The 10,820-nt window shown below is 35.4% G+C and overlaps 1 long non-coding RNA gene across 6 annotated transcripts; it reads right to left on the bottom strand.

Moving 5' to 3' along the window:
- Window positions 1-5,390: 5,390 nt before the first annotated feature.
- On the bottom strand, window positions 5,391-7,578 carry LOC142609762 (uncharacterized). Of its 6 annotated transcripts, none has more exons than XR_012839672.1 (4): window positions 7,325-7,578; window positions 6,807-6,851; window positions 5,631-6,387; window positions 5,391-5,545 (listed from the first exon to the last, which is right to left on the bottom strand). It is a non-coding gene; the product is annotated as an uncharacterized LOC142609762 (long non-coding RNA). The 6 variants fall into 6 exon arrangements; XR_012839670.1 differs by having other exon boundaries at window positions 5,631-6,394; window positions 7,325-7,577; XR_012839669.1 differs by lacking the exon at window positions 7,325-7,578 and adding an exon at window positions 7,125-7,318 and having other exon boundaries at window positions 5,631-6,466.
- Between the last annotated feature and the right edge of the window lie 3,242 nt (window positions 7,579-10,820).

Raw genomic sequence — 10,820 nt, 5'->3', positions numbered from 1 at the left:
CTTTTTTTGTCTTTTTTTGACGCTTTTTCAAAAGTGGCAACGCAAGTTGTAGTGCGGCAGTAGCAAAAGTTCTCTTTTTATTATTTTAATTTTAACGATTACTAAAAAGTTCTTTTCATATTTTCTTCTTAAAAAAAAAATTCTTTTTATATTGCTTTTTTATAAGCAATGATGTTGGAAATTTCCAAAGAAACTTCACCCGAGAGTTTCAAAGAAATTAAAATCTGTTTCGTTACCTTGTTTAAACAATAGTTTTTATTGTTTAAAGGATTCGGTTAATGTATATCTTTAGAGCACACGTTAAGCAGTTTATTTTTAAAAATATTTTTACAGAAATTAAAAAAGCTGTCAAAACTTTTTTAATTTTCGAGAAAATATTTCTAAAAATGTTTAATTATTATGTGCCCTTAGGGTACACATTAGCAAAATCTTTGTTTAAATAACATAACACGTATTTTTACAATACTTTTTACCTACATGTATTTTTACCACATTTAAACAACGTTACTAAAACAACATTACCAAACGAGCCTTAAGTTAATGATAGAGTCATTATATAAGTCAACCTTACTGTACACATCCCGTGTGTTCAAAAATGAGGACAAGGCGTAAATTCATGGTGACTAGCAAAAGATGATGATAACTCGATTGTTACACAAATGGTGGGGGCATTGAATAAGTGTCATAACTCATAAGGGTAAATGTTGTGGTGGAAAAGTTGTATCTGGCTAATTTGTATTTGTTAAAATTTGTGCTAATTAAACCAATTCTAAGTTTAGGCCCATCTTTTTGTCATTAATTACTGGAGCTTTACTATTTGATTTCTGCTCCTTTGCTACTGTGTCTGTGATTGATTCAACCGGTGCTTTCCGTCATATAGAGTTAATTAAGTCTCATTAATAAAATAAAATAAAAACTATTTTTAGTATTGGTATCCTTCGATGTTGACTTTTTTTTTTTTTTTTGAGATAATATACAAAAATACATAGTGGATAGAAAATGAGAGTAGAAATACAAGACTTACAACATTAGCACTTTCAAAAAGGCATAACCTTGGTAGTGGCATCATAATCCTAAAAAAATTCCATAGTTAATTGCATCCATGAAGTTAGATAGGCAAATTGGATTTTAGAATCATCTAACCTTGGTGTGTATTGTCTAAATTGTGTTAGAACTTCTTTCCCTCTTTTTTTTGCGCATGTTTGTTTCTAAAAAAAAAATTCATGTTTGGATTTATTTTTTAAAGGAACTGTTTGAATATTTAATAAGAAGAGTAGTGATGCCGAAATTTAATAATAATAATAATAACACCATATCCTCATTATATTTCCTTCCATGATATGATTTATAAACCGACCATTTACAAAACAAGTATAATGTTTTAAACACACCATTTACACCTTCTCTTCCTCTCTCCCCACTCTCTGTTTTGTTCTCTCCTTTCTCTGTCTCGGTCCATCTCTCTCAGATCGGCATAGAGGGTATGGGTTTGTGGGGATCGGCATGGTGGAGGGTGTGGGTTTGTGGAGATCAGCGTCTGTGGTGGACATCGGCGTTTGTGTTCGAGGTTGAGGTGTGGGTCACGGTGGTGGTTGGGTTGTGGAATCGATGAATCGATGGTTGGGTTATGGAAATCGGTGATTGGGTTGTGGAACTCAGTGGCTGGGTTGTGGGACTCGATGACTAGGTTGTGGAGTCAGTGATTGGGTTGTGGAGTCGGTGATTGGGTTGTCGGTATCGGTGACTGGGTTGTGGGAAACGATGAGTAGGTTGTGGGTTGTGTGGGTTTGGGTTTTGGTGGGTCATTAGGTGGCAGAGTCCGGTCTGTTTGGGTTTGTGGTATGGATTTGGCGGTGGTGGTGTTGTTGGATTTTAGGTGGTGGTGGTGGCTGCTGTGCTGTGGGTGAGTTTTTTTTTTCTTTATCTTTATTCTCTAATGAGAAGGTGTAAAGGGTTTGCTTAAAACATTATAAATCGAGTCTTAGAGACTCGATTTTTAGGTGGACGCCACGTGGAAAAAACGTCACATCAGACATGATCAGAACACTAAAATCGAGTCTTTCAGACTCGATTTATAGCCCTAAATCGAGTCTTTTAAACTTGAGATATTAGTAAAAAAATATATTTTTGTAACAGTGCCTACTAATTATATTGTTTGGCAAACAAGGTTAATTCCCAATTTTGGCCTCAAAAGTGTCATTAATTTTCTTACAACCTACTTTGTGTTTTTGTCTTGTGGTGGTTCAATTGAGCAACATCAATCCATCTCAAATGTGAAACATTCGGTAAATTTTTCAGTATCAGTAGGAGGGTTGTAATTTAAAACCAATATAAAATATGGGTTTAAAAACATAATTTACCCCAAAAAAAAAGTTCAAAGATCTAGCCAACTTGTCAAGTACAATCTAAAAAGTGGAGGTTCCAAAATCCAAACTTCCACTTCGAGCATCCCCATCAAAGATTTTAAAAAATTTAGGAGTCTTTGGTAGAGTAGTTTGAGATGAGATTTTTGTAATTTTTTGAAATACGTGTGGGTGAAAAAATGTGTGAAAATGTGTGTGAAAATGTGTGTAATGTTATTTAAAATGTAAAAATGTGAATTTGAAATGCTACACCAAACACGCCCTTAACATTTACCATCTTAAGAACCAACTTTATAATATATAACACATGACTTTACAACATCACTTACATCAAAATTTCTATTTGGACAAATTACAATTTACCCACCTATGGTTTAGTCGTAATTTAAGTTGCCTGATTTGAAATTTGACAATTTACCCACCTGAGGTTAGCTCAGTTAGATTTCTGTAACCTACCTTTGTTAAAAACAGAGCTAAATATGTAATTTTGCTCCACTTTTATGTCTCTCTTCTCCAAAAACACAATAAATATAAAAATACAAGATTGAATAAGATCAAAAACTATCAATCGGAACACTTTTATCATGAAATTTTAAACCACAGGTAGGTAATTTAAATTTTAGTCAAACCTCAAGTAAGTAAAGTGTCAAATTTTAAATCACAAGTAGGCAACTTAAATTTCAGCCAAACCACAGGTGGATAAGTTGTAATTTGCCCTTTCTATTTTTTTAACACTTCATTTAAATATTCTTTCTTTATCATTTTTTATTCTTCCTCTCTCTGTCTCTCTCCTCTGTGTCTCTCTTTCTCAACCCAGCATCGCCGGCCACCATCTCTCTTTCTCAACCCAAAGCCGCCGGCCACCTCAAATCACCTCAATCAAAGAATCACAAAATCAAAGAATCATCCAAATCAAAGAATCACAAAATCACAACAAAGACCCAACACCACCCCAATCAACCCACACCCAACACCTAAAGCCACCCCGATCAACCCACAAACCTAGCTACCGAAATCAAGAACCCACCAAAATCAATCATAACCACTAAAATTAAAACTCACCAATATCAAATCGCAAAACTCAGTCACCATAGAGACCCATGATTAACCAACACCGTAGAGACCCACGATCAACCCACACCGCAGCCCAACCACACCCAGCATCACATCCCCGACCACACATAAGACCCACGAACTCGAGATGCAGAGAGACAGGGAAACAGAGAGGCGGAGAGAATGAAAGAAAGAGTGGACGGAGAGCACGAGAGAGACAATGAAAAGGAAAGAAGATGTGGACGTAGAGCATGAGAGAGACACAACGAAAAGGAAAGAAGGAAAAATAATAAAAAATGGTAGCAGCTTGCTACAATGAGCTGTTAGAAATAAAACCTCACTGTAGCAAGTTGCTAAAATTTTTGGGGCTGTTTAGCAAATCAATTATAACACATTTTAAACAATTTTACACAATTTCAACACATTTTTTCACCCACACGTATATAAAAAATACTCAAACAACATTACTTAAACTAACTTACCAAACAACCCCTTTAAGATTTGAAAGCTTTGATAAAGATGGGTTTTTACGATTTGAGGTTTAAAAATATTAAAAAATAGCATTTAGCATTTTTAACATCCTTAATGAGAATGCTCTTATATGCAACTCAGAAGAATAAACCCACTTTAATTAAGAAATGTCAAATGACATCGATTTCAGGGCAAGATATATATAAAAGAGGAATTTTGAAATTGCAAGAGATAAAGGAAGAAGAAGAAGAGAACCTTGAGATGAGGAGCTGTGATGGTTCTGGTTTTCTCTGAGATAGACTCACTCGAACCCAGTCCTTCAGAATTGCCATGTTCTCCATTTTTACTTCAACAAGCTATGCCTTGACTCAGTGAAGTGAAAAATGGTGGCAATTGCCAATTACAGATGACGTCATTTTTTTATTGTTAGTATTTCTTTAGAGACAGCACAAATATATAATTTGGTGTTTAAAATATGATTAAGGTTTTTATTTTAGTTTGAAATATTTAATTTCCATTCCATATAAAATTGGAAAAAGTGGGCATATCATATCAATAATAAGTTGTTATGGAGAAATGTGTTGTCTGAAGAAGGAATGTGGTTTTAGTGAAGAGTCACTAGTATTGTACTGTGTGCAGAAAATGGTTCTGAGAAATGAGAAGGATTTGAGGATTATTAAATGAAAATGGTTCTGAGAAATGAGAATGATTTGAGGATTATTAAATGAGTTTATCAGATTCAAATTTGCATTAGAGCAAGGAGTTGGTGGGGTGATCTCTGCTTTAGCCAGGAACAGATACCAGGCCCCAGTAGAGCTAAAGATGGTTCACTGTTCAAGGTTGTTGTGTCGATTGGCATGAGAATGGTTCCTAGCCACCCTGAAGATATTTATTTATATTGCATTTCTTGAATGGGAAATGGAAATCTTGAAGCAACTATAGGCATGAGCAACTAGTTTGCAATAAGGTTTTTCATAGTATCTGGAGAAATTTAAATTGTCTGGTTTTGGAAAGAATTAATTCCCTAGAATTTGTGTGGGAAGACATCATCGTCTGAGAAAAACAGTGGAAGTGAAAATCTCTAAGGGCTGTGGTATGTAAGTTGGCCTCAGGTGCTGTATGGCACCAAAGGAATGCCATTCTCCATTGCCAAGGGATAAGAAATGAGGAGGGCATTATGCAGTCCATAAAGTGACCTAAAATGCTCTATCCTAGGAGGGCACTCCGTGCAGCTAATTAGTTTTGCTCTGTTTAGCTGTTTTTTTTTATTTTTGGTGGTTATGGAGTGTCAAAAGACGAATATCAATATGTTTATAGGAAAGACGAATATCACGTATTTTTTCTTATTAAAAGCAGTAGGACATATATTGCATTTCACAACAAAAAAAGGGTGAGAAAAGGTTGGGGGACACCCAGCCAAATCTCAGTGACACAATATTTACACACAAGATCTGCTAAAACTAGAGCAGCATTATTACAGCTTTTGTCCACAAAATTAAACTCGCAGCATCAGAAATTAGATATAGCTACTTTCACTTCGTTGAACAGAGCATTTCAGGTCACTTTTTTGGGGGGATTCCATGTTAACTGAAGTGGTCCTCAAGTTGAACCTCCTGAAGTCCCTGCTGGTTTACACAATTGTAGGGCATGCCATAATCCTGCAAAATTCCATTAAAATATCTAATCACTGCTCCTATCTCATATCAAAAGTTATTCTTGCATTATTTTTACAGCAACATTTACCTTAAGGTAATGAGGGGGCTTCCATATCGGGATATGTACTTTCTGCAGATGAAACTTTTGCCAAGTAGCATTCATGCATCTCCTTACCTCTACATACTAAATTGGTTGTTGCATTCCTGGTTCTCCAAATCTTTTCCCATCTCTGTGCAGGTGAGAAATAGTTTCAGTGAGATAGTGTTCTTGTGGTGCAGCATCCAGGAGAATAGATCAGTCCAGTTCTGAAAAGCTGGTGTGGGATAAAGTTTATGCCTTCAACTAATTGCCATACCTTCTTGGCGCATGGGCAAGACCATAAAGCATGTAAACTGGTTTCAGGAGCTTTCAATACACTGCTCACAAGTAACTGAATACAGATGAGGCTTTGTTGGTAGGATATACAGAAAAGAGCACAGCATGAAAAACTATAATTTTGTCAGGAACCCGAGCCTTCCACTGCCTGCCACATAATTATTGAGCTGTGATTGTTTGAAGCCTCTCCTAAACCTGACAGTGCCTTGTGGTCCAACTAATCATATGCACTCTGAATTGAAAAATCTCAAGTTTTTGCACCACCCAAAAGAGACTGTCATCAGAATGTTGAGAATTTCACAGAATGCTTTCAATGACAACAGCTTCTTGTGGTATAAAAAACCTATCCTGAACATCCTTTCTCCAAGTCTTTGTATTATCATCCAGCAAATCACAAACGTAGTTTGCTGCAGATTGAGGATTTATTGGTGAAACCACCCTGAATGCTTAGCCTTCCAGGTCATTTTCACTAGATCCTTCAAAATCAGCCATGAATCATTCGAGTGTTTAAATCCTCTTTGATTGTGGCTCCTCAATATTGTAGCATTCTCCACAGAATTTAAATAACAAAAGCAAGAACAAAATTTGAAAAATCAACTCAAAGACACAAAAATGACAAAGATTCGGAGAGAGCGAACCCAAGAAAGAAAAACCCAACATTATAGTATAGAGAATGTTATACCCTAAAAATCAATACCCAAATATTAGTGGACTTATATCAGTACCCAAATAGTAATGTTAACCTTCACAGATCTTTCAATACCCAACACATTCTGGAAAAAGGCATCAACCATAGATTCATAGGGATAATGACACAAATATTCAAAAACATTGTAAGAGAACAAATAAAAAAAAATTCAATGCAAGAGAAATGGAAACAAGAATTACCTAGATTGTGAGGAATTCTGGAGGCCTTTGATGTTTTCTTTGAAACTGTAAAGCAACAACAACAACAGAGTATAGAGACTAAGAATCAATACCCAAATAGCAATGAAAGTTTAAATCACGAAAAGAAAAAAAAAAAGGGAATGAAAAAAAAAACAGATTTAAGCCCCAAATAAGTTACAAAATTTCAAACTTTTCCCTTTCTCTATAAATATATACATTTCTCAGCTACCAATCAAATTTCATAAACTAAAAATCAACAATCCAATCCAATTTTGAGCAAAAGAAGAGTGGCCGCCCGAGTTGAGAGCCCATGTAAACCTTATCTCGAGAGCTCTTCATCTATAAACAAAATATAGTCCCTCTCTCACTCCATATCTCTATCTTCACCAGCAAATCATGCTTTTAGCTCCAATTGAAATCAAAATCAAGCAAAACCAACTCGCTCATTCACAACATATCCACAAACACAAAACAGATCCAACCGAATCAAACCAAAAAAATAAATAAATACAACTCACATATTCTGCTGCACGTACAATTACAAATAAGAAAAAAAGCTTATTTGAACATTTATACAAACACTTCATAGACACTCGTCATCCTAACTTGAATTTTCAAATCACAGGCAAGAGGAGTTGGTCTTAACTGTTTTCCCTTCTTCAATGTTCTCTTCTTCTTCTTTTCTTCTTTTAACAGCTACTATAAAATGCTTTTCATATTTTCTTATAAACGAGTTAAGTTATTATCCTATTGCTTTTTCACCCGGTGAATAGCTTGTTTTGGGATTTGGATCAGGAGCAACAGCTGGGCTGTGGCACCCTTGTAATACCCTTAAATCAAATTTAGAAAGTTACGACTTTTTTATCTTTTATTTCTTCTAATTTTTTTTTTTAAATTTTTTTTAAACCTCTTTGATCCAATGGCTGATATTAAAAGTAACCATTGAGGGTCCGTTTGGATAAAACTTATTGCTGAAAACTGAAAACTGAAAATACTGTAGCAAAATAATTTTTAAATGTGTGAATAGTGATGCGGGACCCATTTTTAATAAAAAATTGATGAAAAAGTACATGAACAGTGTGCGCACAGTGCGCGCATTGCGCACATGTCCCCCTCTGCAGCAGAAAAAAAAAAAAAGAAAAGCAAAACGTGAACGCGGAAATAATCTGAATCCAAACGCCCTTTGAGTGTGGGTTTGCGTGCTACTTTTTTGCGTCTACGTTTACATTTCTCCGGGTCTATGATACTATTATCGTGTAGTTTCACGATACTATTTATATATTTAAAAATTATTTTACTATAGTATTTTTAGTAATAAATTTTTAGTTTTTAATAATAAGCAGATCTAAACAGACCCTAAAAATGAATTGCATAGGGCTTGTTTGGTAGCAGATTTCAAGTATTGTTGTTCAAAATGATATGAAAACTATGGTTCAAAAAATGTTTTCACACGTGTTTAAAGTATTCATAATGCAAAAAATGTGTTTGGTATTATGTTTCAAATAACATATTTTAAATTGTGAAAAAACATAATTATGTGTTTGGTATGTGTATGTGTTCTTTTTTTTTAAAGCTGACAAGTACAATAAAAATATTATTATTATTTTTGAATAGAGAGAGTTTCCTCATGTGGTCTAATCAGGTGGGATTTACAATTTTTAACATATTTACAAAAGTATCATAGAACAATGTTATTTGATCGATGTTTATATCGCGTGGGTCGTGGTTTTTTTTTTTTTTTTTGGCTAAATAAAAAAAGGGGGTCTCTAGTGTGGGCTCATCGACCCCATGCCACGTGACGGTAATGGATAATACCACGTATACTACATGGGCTTTGCTGGGGCTATCGCTCGAACCTCTCTTTTGTGGGTGTTGGGACAATGACTCCTACCATCAAGCCACAACCTCGTGTGGTCACATAAGTCTTAGGTTTGATGGATGTTTCTAGGTTTTGAAGACCGGTCTTGGGTCGTGGTGTTTGATTAGCGGTGGTGGCTAGTGATTTGACAGTAGGTTTGGCAATGGCAATGGGTGTGGATCTTCATGGTTGGGTGTGATTCTATGGGTATGGAAATTTTGAAATTTTTGGGTTTGTGATGTGTTAATCCTGTAGTGGTGGTGGTGGATAGTGATTTGTGGGTTGTTGTGGTTCGGTGGTGGGGGTTGGTGTTGTGGTTTTTTTTTTTTTGTTTACTGGCCATGGGTTTGATGTAGAGAGAAGAAGAGAGAGAAGTATGAAGTGTATATTATATTATTATTTGATGGTTGTTTTATATATATATATATATATATATATATATATATATATATATATATATATTTTTTTTTTTTTTTTAGTATATTTCAACTTATGGCATCCACTCCGAATGATAACTCATTATTATTCAATCAAGATTGGTGTAAGTAGAGATTGAACTTCAAATCTTTTATTTACTATCTATCATAGACTTTAGAAACTTGGACGTTGGATAAATTGCGAAATAAATTAATAAAATAAATAAAGTAGTGTTTGAGTACATAAAATCTGTTTTTTTTTTTAAGTCTTCAATGCTAGAGATCTTAGAGCATTCACAAAATATTAAATCCTATTGAATTAAAAACTCCTGCTCCTGTGCCTTCACAAAAAAAAAAAAAAAAAAAAAAAAAAACTCTTGCTCCTGTTACGGAAGAACCACCATTTCCTACCGCACAAAGACGCCACCCAAATCTGGAAAAAGACGCGAGAGTTGCCTTTCCATGGTAGTTGCAACCATCAAACCCATCCCTCCAATTCCATAAATACAAAAATCAAAAGCCCCCTTTTTCAAACAAACCAAATCTCAAAATTTTGCTACCCAAATCTCATATATGTTGCCAGACTTAGGTGCCCTTAGCCTTTGATCTCTGTAAGATTAAATTTATTCAATCATTTTGTTGGCTTTATTCCGTGCCAATTTACTTATAATTCAGCATTTAGAAACCCTGTATTTAGGTGGGAATCATGTAAGGGTAGTATGTGAGAGAGTGTGAAGAAAAGCTCAAGAGTGTGCACTTAAGCAGGGCCTCGCGACGGGATCTTGCAACTGGATGGCGGTTGGCAAGTCGCCAAAGGAGGCATATGTGTGAAGCATGAAGAGGAGCTAAAGAGTCACACCAACTGGAGCACTACAGGACAAAATTTCCAGTTTAGCTAGGCAGTTAGCTCGCAACTCAGTCAAGTTGTGAGGTCAAATCGCCAGACCACTCTATTTGGGGAAAACTGACCTTTCGCATTCCAAACACACACTAGTTTAAATACCCCTTATACCCACGTATTGTAGAAAGCTTTCAAAGAGAATTTTGAGAGAGAAACCCTAGAAAAAATAACAAGATTGACTCATCCGCAATCTTCATCCTTTAATTCTCCAAAATTCCTCTACTCTCACCCTCTCCATTGTTACATCCTAGAACGGTACATTTAGCCAAATCATTTTCTCACCATACCCATATATGTGAGAAGGTTATTTGGTGCTTGGGAAGCAGTTAGGAAGGGACCAATTGATATTGGTTGATGCTATGGGCTATAGCGGAATCCGGTAAGCTAGAGAATACAAAGGTTCGGCGTAACCTCATTGGAGCAAGAAGCTTAGAGAGCTTAGGTACACTAGGTAGATTAGGCTTGGAGGGTCTTTTGCTGTTTATATTAATTTCATTCTCTAGTGGATTATTGACCGCTTGGAGGGCGGCGGAGAGGTTTTACGCCGAGGATTTCAGTTTTCTCTTCAATAACACATTGTTGTGTTGTTCTTGTGTTTGCATCTCTCTTCCCTTAATTTTTACCTTTTAATTCTTGCTATGGCTGTGATTAATTTCGGTTTAAATTGTTTTACCAATTCTAAGTTAGCTTATTTTCATATTCCGCACATACGTTGTTTGATAATAAGTTTGTGTTGGTATTTTGTAAATTGAAGGTCTAAACGTTCATAAGTGTTTTACACACTTTTTGAACATTCAATCTCCAATAGTAAGCACCACCTCCAGTCGTACCTCTCCATT

The sequence above is a fragment of the Castanea sativa genome, chromosome 9 (genome assembly GCF_040712315.1).
Source record: "Castanea sativa cultivar Marrone di Chiusa Pesio chromosome 9, ASM4071231v1".
NCBI classification, from domain to species: Eukaryota; Viridiplantae; Streptophyta; class Magnoliopsida; order Fagales; family Fagaceae; genus Castanea; species Castanea sativa.
The sequence above is the reverse complement of the archived record's forward strand: the minus strand, read 5'-3'. Positions and strand labels throughout refer to the sequence as shown.